At 38.8% G+C, this 11,580-nt stretch overlaps 1 pseudogene; it reads right to left on the minus strand.

Annotated features, from left to right (window-relative positions):
• Positions 1-639: 639 nt before the first annotated feature.
• On the minus strand, positions 640-11,370 carry LOC124821785 (uncharacterized; annotated as a pseudogene).
• Between the last annotated feature and the right edge of the window lie 210 nt (positions 11,371-11,580).

An 11,580-nucleotide genomic window follows, 5' to 3' on the forward strand; every position in this document is an offset into this window, starting at 1 on the left:
TTGATTTCTCTTGGTAATTGAGCAAAATAAAAAAGAGATAACAGAGAAAATTAAAGATGAGATATGAGATACCAATAAAGGAGAAAGGAGATGATACATTTATTTTATCCAAATTCATGTTATCTAAGATGGAAAAGTACATGAATTCCCATTATTTTAGTCCCCAACAACAGAGACACATACAGCAGTACACACAAACATTCCTATTGATGACAGTAACTAAACAGAAACAAATTGAATACTAGAATGCCAGATGAATTGGAATCTTTTCCTGGAATCTTGAAGTGGTTTTTTGTTCGTAATTAAGCTGCACCATGGTGTCATATGTTGCTCTGGCCGTCCAATCACTAGAGATAGCATTCCTGGACTGAACCCAATAAATCCCTGCACTGCCACTGACCTGGAATCTCAAGTAGATTTCACCACTTGGAGGGTTGCTATAGTCAAACATTGCCCAAAGGCCCTGCGCAATGGCTTCCATTCTTGGCAGTCTTGCTTAAATTTCATCAGTTGCTATAGTCAAACACTGATAGGGTTGTTATAGTCAAACACTGACCTGGAATCTCAAGTAGATTTCATCAGTTTCCTTGTTTAAATTTTCTAAACCAAGTTGCCCTATTAGCAGTAGCTTATAGTTGTTCAACACCATAGACACACTTCATCCTCTTGTCTTCCAGAGAAAGGAATTAATCCATATTGCTATATGAAATGCAAAGCAATCATATCAAATTAAAATGGGCTACAATCTCACCAAGTCTCTATGGTAGCAATCCATAAACACATCTTAAAGGTCAGCTAAAACTTACGGCATAATCGAAATTGCAGCAAAACGAAATCAATTCATGATCATATAATAAACCAATGAAACCAAGAATAACAGTTTCAATTTGAAGCTAATAGAAGATACGTAGAAAAACATCATGTACATTCATAAACCAGAGAGTGAAAATATAATTTTTTGTGGTTTATAATGTTTGATATACATAGCATTTAGAAATTAGAAAACACAGAGAAGTTAAATTATAACTAAATAAAAAAATAATAGCATTTGAAGGGAAGATAAGAAATAAAGATGTACCATAAGAGTGACAACCGGGTAAGGCCAAAGCAAATTGCCTCTCTCCACCTACGACAAACTTCAGAAGCTATGATCACCGTTTGATCATCAACAAGTGACAAAATTTGCATCAAAAGCTCCACTGGAATATCTTTCCAATCAGTGATCACCCCAGCTTTCAAGTTCACTCCTCTCCCACTATTTTCACCACCACCAACCATCATAAGCTTCCCAAAACTGAAGTTCAACACCCCAGTTCTCAAACCCTCCTTGCCAACCATTTCCATCAAAGCCAGATAAACTTTGCCCTTGCTTTTACAAACAAAGTAGCAGTGATGCCACACAAGAAACAAGGATAACACAACAAATTCTAGAACCTTGGAATGGCCCTTGCTTCAGTGCAAACAAAATAATAACCACAAACCATAAATTTAGTTAACGGCCACAAGTTACTACCAGAGAAAGATAATAACAATCATACCAACTAACAATCAACAGATGAGCTTTTGAATATTTTTTTTCCTTTTATTTTTTACATGTACCATCTTTCAAAAGACCAAATGTGGATCATCTCCTATAAAAAAATTCCATTCTTAATTCACCTGTTATGAAAAACTAACCCAAATACTTCAAATCGTAAGATAAAGGACCAAACTAACCATACAAAAAAAACGAAAAGTTGATCAAAAGAAAACGTAAACCTTTTTAAAATATAAAGCAGCAACCAGAGATGAAAAAACGTAGCTAATTACAAACTCACACTACAAAAACAACATAAATCTTAAACTTTGGCAACTTAAACCTAAAATTAGACCTAATGTAACCTTAATTTAACTAATGTGAACATCCTAACATGTCTAGAGTAGTGAAATGGACCTAGTAAACTATTCAAAAGCAAAGAATTCCATAAACCACAAATCGTAGTATATATCCATGCTTTTCTCAGATATTTGATTGCCTAAATTATGTTGATGTGTATATGGTATGTTCATTTACATTGTCTTTCATTTGTTAGGCTATAACTTGATTAAGTTAAGTAGTCATTTAAAAACCTATGGTACTACACACACTCTCAAAGCAATGAGAAGGGTAAAAATACACTAAACACTTAGAACCTACAAAATATTTGGAAGTACTCTAGACAAGAGAACTTCAGTAGTAATAAGTTGTCTCCTCCAACTTTAATACACAACCCCTTAGTATGTATGAGACATTTCAATACTGAGGACTTCTCTTCACTTCCATGTTCGACTTGAGTAGTAATAGGTTTATTACTTATGTCACATGAAGTGTTGCTGTTTTGGCTAAGTTTTTATTTGTTTGGCTTGTCACAGAACATGGCCCATTTTCCCAACCATCGTGGATGGATGTACGACCGTTGTTATAGTGGAAGGAGAGGTTTGAAGGAATCTTTTGTCATCGGAGTTGAAAAGTTCGTGGAGACGGCCCGACGATGTCAATATTATGCCCTTGATGGAGGGATTCGATGTCCATGCATCAAGTGCGAATGTACAAGGATTTTGAAAGATGAAGTCGTCAAAGTTCACCTTTACCAAAAAGGGTTCATGCCTAATTACACGGTCTGGACATTTCATGGTGAAGAAATTCCTTCGACCTCCACTACAGCTGTAAAACAGCTTGCATCAGGTTCGAATACTGTTGTACATACATCTGAGATAGATCAATTTGCCTATATGCAAGAGATGGTCGACAATTCTCTTCGTCACCATGCTGAAGAAGCAGACGATAGTCACGATGAAGAGCCTCCAAATGAAACAACGCAGAGGTTTTACAATTTACTTACAGAGGCAAATCTACCTGTATTTGAAGGTTCATCTGAGTCAAAATTGTCAGTGTGCATTCTTTGATTCAATGGAGCATATTCCAATTCATCTTGCATATGAAGCTTGGCTTGGGGGACCTGTGCAGTACAGGTGGATGTATCCATTTGAAAGGTTTATGGGAGAATCCAAACGTTCAGTTAAAAATAAAGCTAGAGTAGAAGGCTCAATTTGTGCAACTTACTTGCACAAAGAGACAACGTATTTTTGTTCACATTATTTCAAAAACTTCATGTTGTCCCCCACTCATGTCAGAAATGAAATGCAATGGCAAGTTGAACCACGTGAAGGTGCATTATCAGTGTTCTGACAATCAGGCCGTCAGCAGGGAAAGAATTCACTCATTGGTTAACTGATGCTGAATTCAACTCTGCTCATTTCCATGTCTTAATCAATTGCGGTGAAGTAAAGCCGTACCTTGAGTATGTCATCATGCATTTACATTGTCTTTCAAAGGGTTCAATTATTATACACTAATGAATTTCATTTGTACCAGCTCATTTGTTGTGGCTGAGTAAGTCGCAGAAGGAAATACTTCTGCTAGAATACACTCAGAGTTTCCCCATTGGTTTAGAAATCAGGTCCGTACTTTTTCCTACATTTAGACCAAGGTTAATTTGACTCTTGCTTTTATAATTTTGTTAGTACCTTTGAAGGTTTTTAATCAGGCATTAACTCCCACGGTTCAAGAGTTAAGAAATCTGTCGAATTGGCCAATGAGATGTGTCAAAGAATGGCACACTTACTTCACCAATGGTTACAAATTCCATACACGTGAATGGTCTAAAGGAAAGAAAACATCAAATTGTGGTGTGTATGTCAAGGGCCTAACAGAGGGTTGTTATGATGATTTCTATGGCATCATTCATAAAATATATGAGTTAGAGTACAACAGCACTACTTCTCCAAACAGAGTAGTACTTTTTTATTGTGAATGGTTTGATCCTTCTAGAGCTGGTACTAGAGTCGATCCACGCTTTAATATTGTCGAACTCAACCAGAGATTAAGATATGGATCGTTTGATCCTTTCATTCTACCAAGTAATGTTAGACAGGTTTATTATGTGCCATATCCACCATTCCGCAATATTGACAAGCGTGGTTGGGCCGTAGCAATACAAACCAAGCCTAGAGGTCGCATTGACTCAAATGAGGTTGAGGAAGATGTTGCCTACTAACTTGACCAAATGTCACAACCACAAGAAGTTATTGAAGTTGAACATATAACCGCATTGGTCGACCCTAATGGTGATGGAGATGAATTACAAGCAACAATACAAGGTGATGAAGAACAAGAAGAAGAGGAAGAAGAAGAAGAAGAAGAAGAAGAAGACGAACAAGAAGATGATGATGATGATGACGACGACGAAGAAGAAGACGAAGATGATGATGATAAAGACGATGATGAAGAAGAAGATGAAGATGACGATCATGATGACGACGATTGAATGTTGGACATCCACTGTAGCAAATTGAACTGTCATTTCAATAGAGTTATCTAAAATACCATCTTAAAAGTTGTATGCAATTATTTATAGATTTACTTTAAGAAGCATTGATCCTTCGTTAATGATTTCTATTTTTTCGCTTTATTTGTAACCATTTCAATGCAGTAATGACAGGACAAGGTTCAGAACGTCCTGATAAAGGAAAGGGGGTAGCAAGGCCTAGAAAGAGGCAACGGTAGGCACCAAAGTATGTACTTAGGGTGCCTGCTAGACTACCTACCACTGCTGCCGGCACTACATCATCTGGGGGGCCTCCTCCTACCCCTACAGTACAGCCTCCTACACCTACAGTAGACCCTACTCCTACCCCTGCAGTACACCCTTCTACTACCCCTACAACAGACCCTCTTCCTCCTCCTGTAATTATAACCCTCACTCCTCCCCCTGTGGTTATAACCCCCACTCCTGTCCCTGACCCTTCTTCTATACCTTCCTCATCTGTTATACCGCCTTGTGACACTGTCACACCATCTGCTGATCAAGATTCAAGTGGTGATGGTGAAGGTCTTGACTCCCCCCCTCCATGATCGACCATGGATTGAGCCGTATGGTAAAGGGTAAGTTTTTAATCTCTTGATATAATTTGATGTTTAAACCCTATTGTAATTCAAATGACTTTTATCCTATAGGTTTATTCCATCTAGGGTTGCTTCCCAGGCCATCACACGTTCAATTAAGCAACAGTTTCTAAGTCCATGGCCGACTTGGGGAGCAATTCTTGATGACGAAAGAAAGGCATTCTGGGAGCGCTTTCAAGTGAACAATCTATTTAAATAATTGTCCCTCTTATTTGAGTATGTTCTGTAATCAATGTTTGTTCTCTTTAATGTTACAGATGAAGGTGCAGTGGAAACCTGAACATGAAAGTCAGATACACAGAAATTTCCACATGAAAGCATCTCATCGACTGTCAGAGATGTTTAGGGATGCCCGCAATGCAGGACAGCGCCTTTACTGGCTGGGTGAACAAATTTGGAACTCTTTACTGGCTCATTGGAATACAGTAGAGTTTCGCATACTGGTGGGTCGATCACTATTCATGAGCATGCCATTCGTATGGTATAATTTCATTACATAACTTTTTCTTTCATATATAAGTTATGTATTTATTTCATACGTACTTGATATAATTCTAAATTATGTTACAGGCACAAGCTCTGGGATGGGCGGTCCATGTTGATGAGGTCTTTGCACAGACTCATGTAAGGAAGGGCACTAATCAATTCGTTGATGAAAGATCTCAGAAGACTCATGTAAGCAAATAACATTATTACTATTACTATTACTAATTGTTCAGTTAAGTTATTCTATCATTCCCTAACATTGCTTTTAATCTTTCAACAGGAAGAATTCTCTACAAGACTTTCATAGGTTAGATCTGAACATGAGTCAGCTCCTACACCGGATGATGCCAGTAATGCAGAAGATGACATCCGTAGGACACAGTGCTGGATCGACATCGTTGGTGGGAAGAAAAAGGGACGAGTGTACGGTGCAGGACAACTTGCTGCAAACTATACAGCATCGAGAGGAGGTACTCTGAAGCACCAACCTTCTTCGTCCACCACTACTCCTGACGAGGTCGTTCTCTGCCTCACGCAGGCACTGCAGCAACGTGACCAGGAAATCACTGATTTGAGAGCAGAGTTTACAAACTTTAAGGCCCTGGTCATGAGAGTGTTGCCTGCTACTTCACAGGATGAATTAGTTATCCCTCCGACCTAGCCACAACCCTCCTCGTCACCCGCTGTCCCTCAACAGCCCACATCAGTCCAACAATCCTCATCAGTCCAACCCACACCAGTCCAGCCATCAATAGAGGAGCAGGATGATGAAGATCATTCTAATGATAACTATGTACATTATTAGTCACCTGCTTCTTATTACTTGTTATAGAAACATTTGAATATTAGAACATTTGGAGTTTAGATAATTTCGATGTTAGATGAACTTGGTGACTTTGAATGTTAGAACATCATTAACATTGATTGTTTTATGTTTTAACTATAAATACATGTTCTTTGACCTAATGGATATTCTATAGATTACTGTATGTTCTATGGATATTGACTATCAATTGCATCTTTCAGATGCACATTATGTAGGTCTGTATGTGCTTGAAAACTGTTTAGCAGGTCTGTTTGTGATTGAAAACTGTTATGCAGGTATGTTATATGTTGTTGGTTTCGCCAGAACACATTTGTTCCTTACATTTCCCTCCAAATACCAAAGGCTTTTTCCCTTCGGTAAATTCCCACGTCAAGCACTTACCGAAGGCCGTTGCCCTTCGGAAATTACCGAAGGCTTCCGCCCTTCGGAAATTACCGAAGGCTTTACTCCAATGTCTAGGTTTGTAATATACTAATGGGAGAGATTCCCCAGATCTAGATTTCCCCGTATGTGTCCATATCGACAAAACCAATAATCATGACATCAAATGAGTTAAACAATGCATGCTTTGAGCAAAGAGGAAACCTAGAAGCGCTCCTAGAATGGCTTTCTGTAGTCATCAGGTATTGCTCCCCAAGTAGGCCATGGACTTAAAAACTGTTGCTTAATTGAACGTGTGATGGCCTAGGAAGCAACCCTAGATGGAATAAACCTGCATAATAAAATTCATTTCAATTACAGTAAGGTATAAACATCAAATTATATGAAGAGCTTAAAATCTTACCCTTTATCATACGGCTCAATCCATGGTCGATCATGGAGGGGCGGGTCAAGACCTTCACCATCACCACTTGAATCTGGATCAACAGATGGTCTGACAGTCTTAGAAGACGGTATAGAAGATGAGGAAGGTATAGAAGTAGGGTTAGGGAGAGGAGTGGGGGTAATAACCACAGGGGGAGGAGTGGGGGTAATAACCACAAGGGGAGGAGTGGGGGTTATAATCACAAGAGGAGGAAGAGGGTCTGCTGCAGGGGTAGTAGAAGGGTGTGCTGCAAGAGTAGGAGAAGGGTGTACTGCATGGGTAAGAGGTTGTATTGTAGGGGTAGGAGGAGGCCCCACAGATGATGTACCAGGGGCAGCAATGGTAGGTAGTCTAGCAGGCACCCTAAGTATATACTTTGGTGCCTGTCGTTGCCTCTTTTTAGGCCTTGCTACCCCCTTTCCTTTATCAGGACGTTCTGAACCTTGTCCTGTCATTACTGCATTGAAATGGCTACAAATAAAGGGAAAAAAAAGAAATGAATAAGGAATGATCAATGGTTTTTAAAGTCAATGTATAAATAATCGCATACAACTTTTAAGATAGTATTTCAGATAACTCTCTTCAAATGATAGTTCAATTTGGTACAATAGATGTCCAACATTCAATCGTCGTCATCATGATCTTCATCTTCATCTTCTTCTTCTTCATCATCGTCATTATCATCATCATCTTCTTCTTCTTCGTCGTCGTCGTCATCATCATCATCATCATCATCTTCTTCTTCTTCTTCTTCTTCTTCTTCTTCTTCTTCTTCCTATTCTTCTTGTTCTTCATCACCTTGTATTGTTGCTTCTAAATCATCTCCATCACCACCGGGGTCGACCAATGCGGTTATACGTTCAACTTCAATAATTTCTTGTGATTGTGACATTTGGTCAAGTTGGTAGGCAACATCTTCCTCAACCTCATTTGAGTCAATGCGACCTCTAGGCTTGGTTTGTATTGCTACGACCCAACCACGCTTGTCAATATTTCGGAATGGTGGATATGGCACATAATAAACCTGTCTAACATTACTTGGTAGAATGAAAGGATCAAACGGTCCATATCTTAATCTCTGGTTGAGTTCGACAATATTAAAGCGTGGATCAACTCTAGTACCAGCTCTAGAAGGATCAAACCATTCACAATAAAAAAGTACTACTCTGTTTGGAGAAGTAGTGTTGTTGTACTCTAGCTCATATATTTTATGAATGATGCCGTAGAAATCATCATAAGAACCCTCTGTTAGGCCCTTGACATACACACCACAATTAGATGTTTTCTTTCCTTTAGACCATTCATGTGTATGGAATTTGTAACCATTGGTGAAGTAAGTGTGCCATTCTTTGATACATCTCATTGGCCAATTCGAGAGATGTCTTAACTCTTGAACTGTGGGAGTTAATGCCTGATTAAAAACCTACAAAGACACTAAAAAAATTATGAAAGCAAGAGTCAAATTAACCGATTTTTAAACGTAGGAAAAACAACAGACCTGATTTCTAAACCAATGGGGAAACTCAGAGTGTATTCTAGCAGAAGTATTTCCTTCTACGACTTGCTCAGCAACAAGAAATGAGCTGGTACAAATGAAATTCATTAGTGTATAACAATTGTGTCGTTGGAATTATAGGAGATGGATGATGACATACTCAAGGTACGACTTAACTTCACTGCAATTGATTAAGACATGGACATGAGCATAATTGAATTCAGCATCAGTTAACCAATGTGTGAATTCTTTCCCTACGTGACGGCCTGATTATCGGAAAATTGATAATGCACCTTCACGTGGTTCAACTTTCCATTGCATTTCATTTCTGACATGAGTGGGGGATAACTTGAAGTTTTTGAAATAATGTGAACAAAAATACATTGTCTCTCTATGCAAGTAAGCTGCACAAATTGAGCCTTCTACTCTAGCTTTATTTTTAACTAAACGTTTGGATTCTTCCATAAACCTTTCAAATGGATACATCCACCTGTACTGCACCGGTCCCCCAAGCCAAGCTTCATATGCTAGATGTATTGGAATATGCTCCATTGAATCAAAGAATGCAGGAGGGAATATTCTTTCCAATTTGCAGAGAATAATTGGGATATTTTCATCCATCTTTTTAAGGGAATTCTCCTTTAGTGTCGTGCGGCACAAATCTTTAAAGAAGTTACTAATTTCTATCAGTGGATTTAACACGTGCATTGGCAAACAACTGAACGCAAGAAGGATGAAAGTCTCCATGAATACATGACAATCATGACTCTTCAACCCTTGAATAGTACCATTCTGAACATTGACACATCTGGACAAGTTAGAAGCATATGCATCTGGCATTCTAAGCTCCTTGATCCATCCACACACTATTCTTGTCTCGTCTTTTGACATGGTGTAATTTGCTTTTGGTTTAAATAATCGGTCGTTACCTTGCGCCTTCAACTCTAAGTCTTTTCGTCCACAATACAAAGGTAAATCTTTTCTTGCTTTCTCATTATCTTTTGTTTTACCTTTAACATTCATAACTGTGTTGAAGACATTGTCAAAGAAATTTTTTTCTGTGTGCATGACATCGAGGTTGTGTCTTAGCAAGTTGTCTTTCCAATAGGGAAGTTCCCAAAATATGCTTCATTTAGTCCAATAATGCCATTCTCCAAACCCTTCTATCCTATTGTGACCATATTCAGTGACTTTTGGATAGTCTTTAACTCTTCTCCAAATGTGTGATCCAGTCAACTTCGGCGGGGGCAAATCCGTTTCAACTTGCCCTTTGCGAAATGCCTTTTTGTTTCTTCTAAAGGGGTGATCAATGGGCAAGAACCGTCGATGGCAGTCAAACCAACTACTTTTCCGACCATAACTCAATTGGAATGACTTTGTATGTTCCATGCAATGTGGACAAGCTAATCGACCATGCGTGCTCCAACCAGATAACATGCCGTATGCTGGGAAGTCATTAATAGTCCACATCAAGGCTGCCCTCATAAGGAAATTTTGCTTCCTTGAAATGTCATACGTCCAAACACCATTCCATAACTTCTTCAAATCATCAATTAAAGGCTCTAAATAAACATCAATAAATGATTTGGGATTAGATGGACCTGGTATTAGACACGATAAAAACATGTAAGGCTTTCTCATACACATCTCAGGTGGTAGATTGTATGGGGTAACTATCACGGGCCAGCATGAATATGGTGATGCAGAGGCCTGAATGTACGGGGTAAACCCATCAGAGCATAGACCAAGTCTGACGTTACGCGGTTCACTAGCAAAGGATGGATGTTTACGATTGAAGTGCTTCCACGCTTCACCATCTGAAGGATGACGCAAAAATCCTTCAGTTTTCTTACCATCATGCCATGTCATGTGTTCTGATGTTTCCATTAAAGTAAACATTCTTTGTAGTCTTGGAATTATAGGCAAGTAGAACATGGACTTTAAGGGAATGGGTTTTTTTGCCTCCGGCCAGCATGCATCGTATGATATCGAGGTGAGCCACAAAACTTGCATTCAACCAACAATGCATCATTTTTGCCACTGTCATTGTCGTAGAATAACATGCATCCATTAACACAACAATCAATCTTCTTGACTTCCAATCCCAACTTTGAAACACATTTTTTGGCTTGGTAATAATTCTTCGGCAAAATATTGTTTGATGGTGTCAAATCTAACATCAATTTTGTATAAAAGTCCACTGCTTGAATGGGGACGTTCCAATTAGATTTTCCAGCCATGAGTCTAATGCACACTGATAATTTTGACTCAATTGAACCTTCAAATACAGGTAGATTTGCCTCTGTTAGTAAATTGTAAAACCTCTGAGTGGTTTCATTTGGAGGCTCTTCATAATGACTATCGTTTGCTTCTTGTTCAGCATGGCGACGAAGATCATTGTCGACCATCTCTTGCATATCGGCAAATTGATCTGTCTCAGATGTACGTACAATAGTATTCAAACCTGATGCGAGCCGCTTTTCAGCTGCAGTGGAGGTCGAAGGAATTTCTTCACCATGAAATGTCCAAACCGTGTAATTAGGCATGAACCCTTTTTGGTATAGGTGAAGTTTGACGACATCATCTTTCAAAGTTCTTGTACATTTGCACTTGATGCATGGACATCGAATCCCTCCATCAATAGCATAATATTGATATCGTCGGGCCGTCTCCAAAATCTCTTCAACTCCGATGACAAAAGATTCCTTCAAACCTCTCCTTCCACTATAACAACGGTCATACATCCATCCACGATGGTTGAGAAAATGGGACATGTTCTGTGACAAGCCAAACAAATAAAAACTTAGCCAAAACATACACACTCCATGTGACATAAGTAATAAACCTATTACTACTCAAGTCAAACATGGAAGGCAATTTCAACATTATTGTCATAGGCATTCAATAAGGGCATCCAAAGAGAAGTCCTCTGTATTGAAATGCCTTTGACATCCTAAGTGCTTGTGTGTACAATTTGGGGGAGT

This window comes from Vigna umbellata, chromosome 4 (assembly GCF_029865625.1).
Source record: "Vigna umbellata cultivar VRB3 chromosome 4, Vumbellata_1.0, whole genome shotgun sequence".
Lineage (NCBI taxonomy): Eukaryota > Viridiplantae > Streptophyta > Magnoliopsida > Fabales > Fabaceae > Vigna > Vigna umbellata.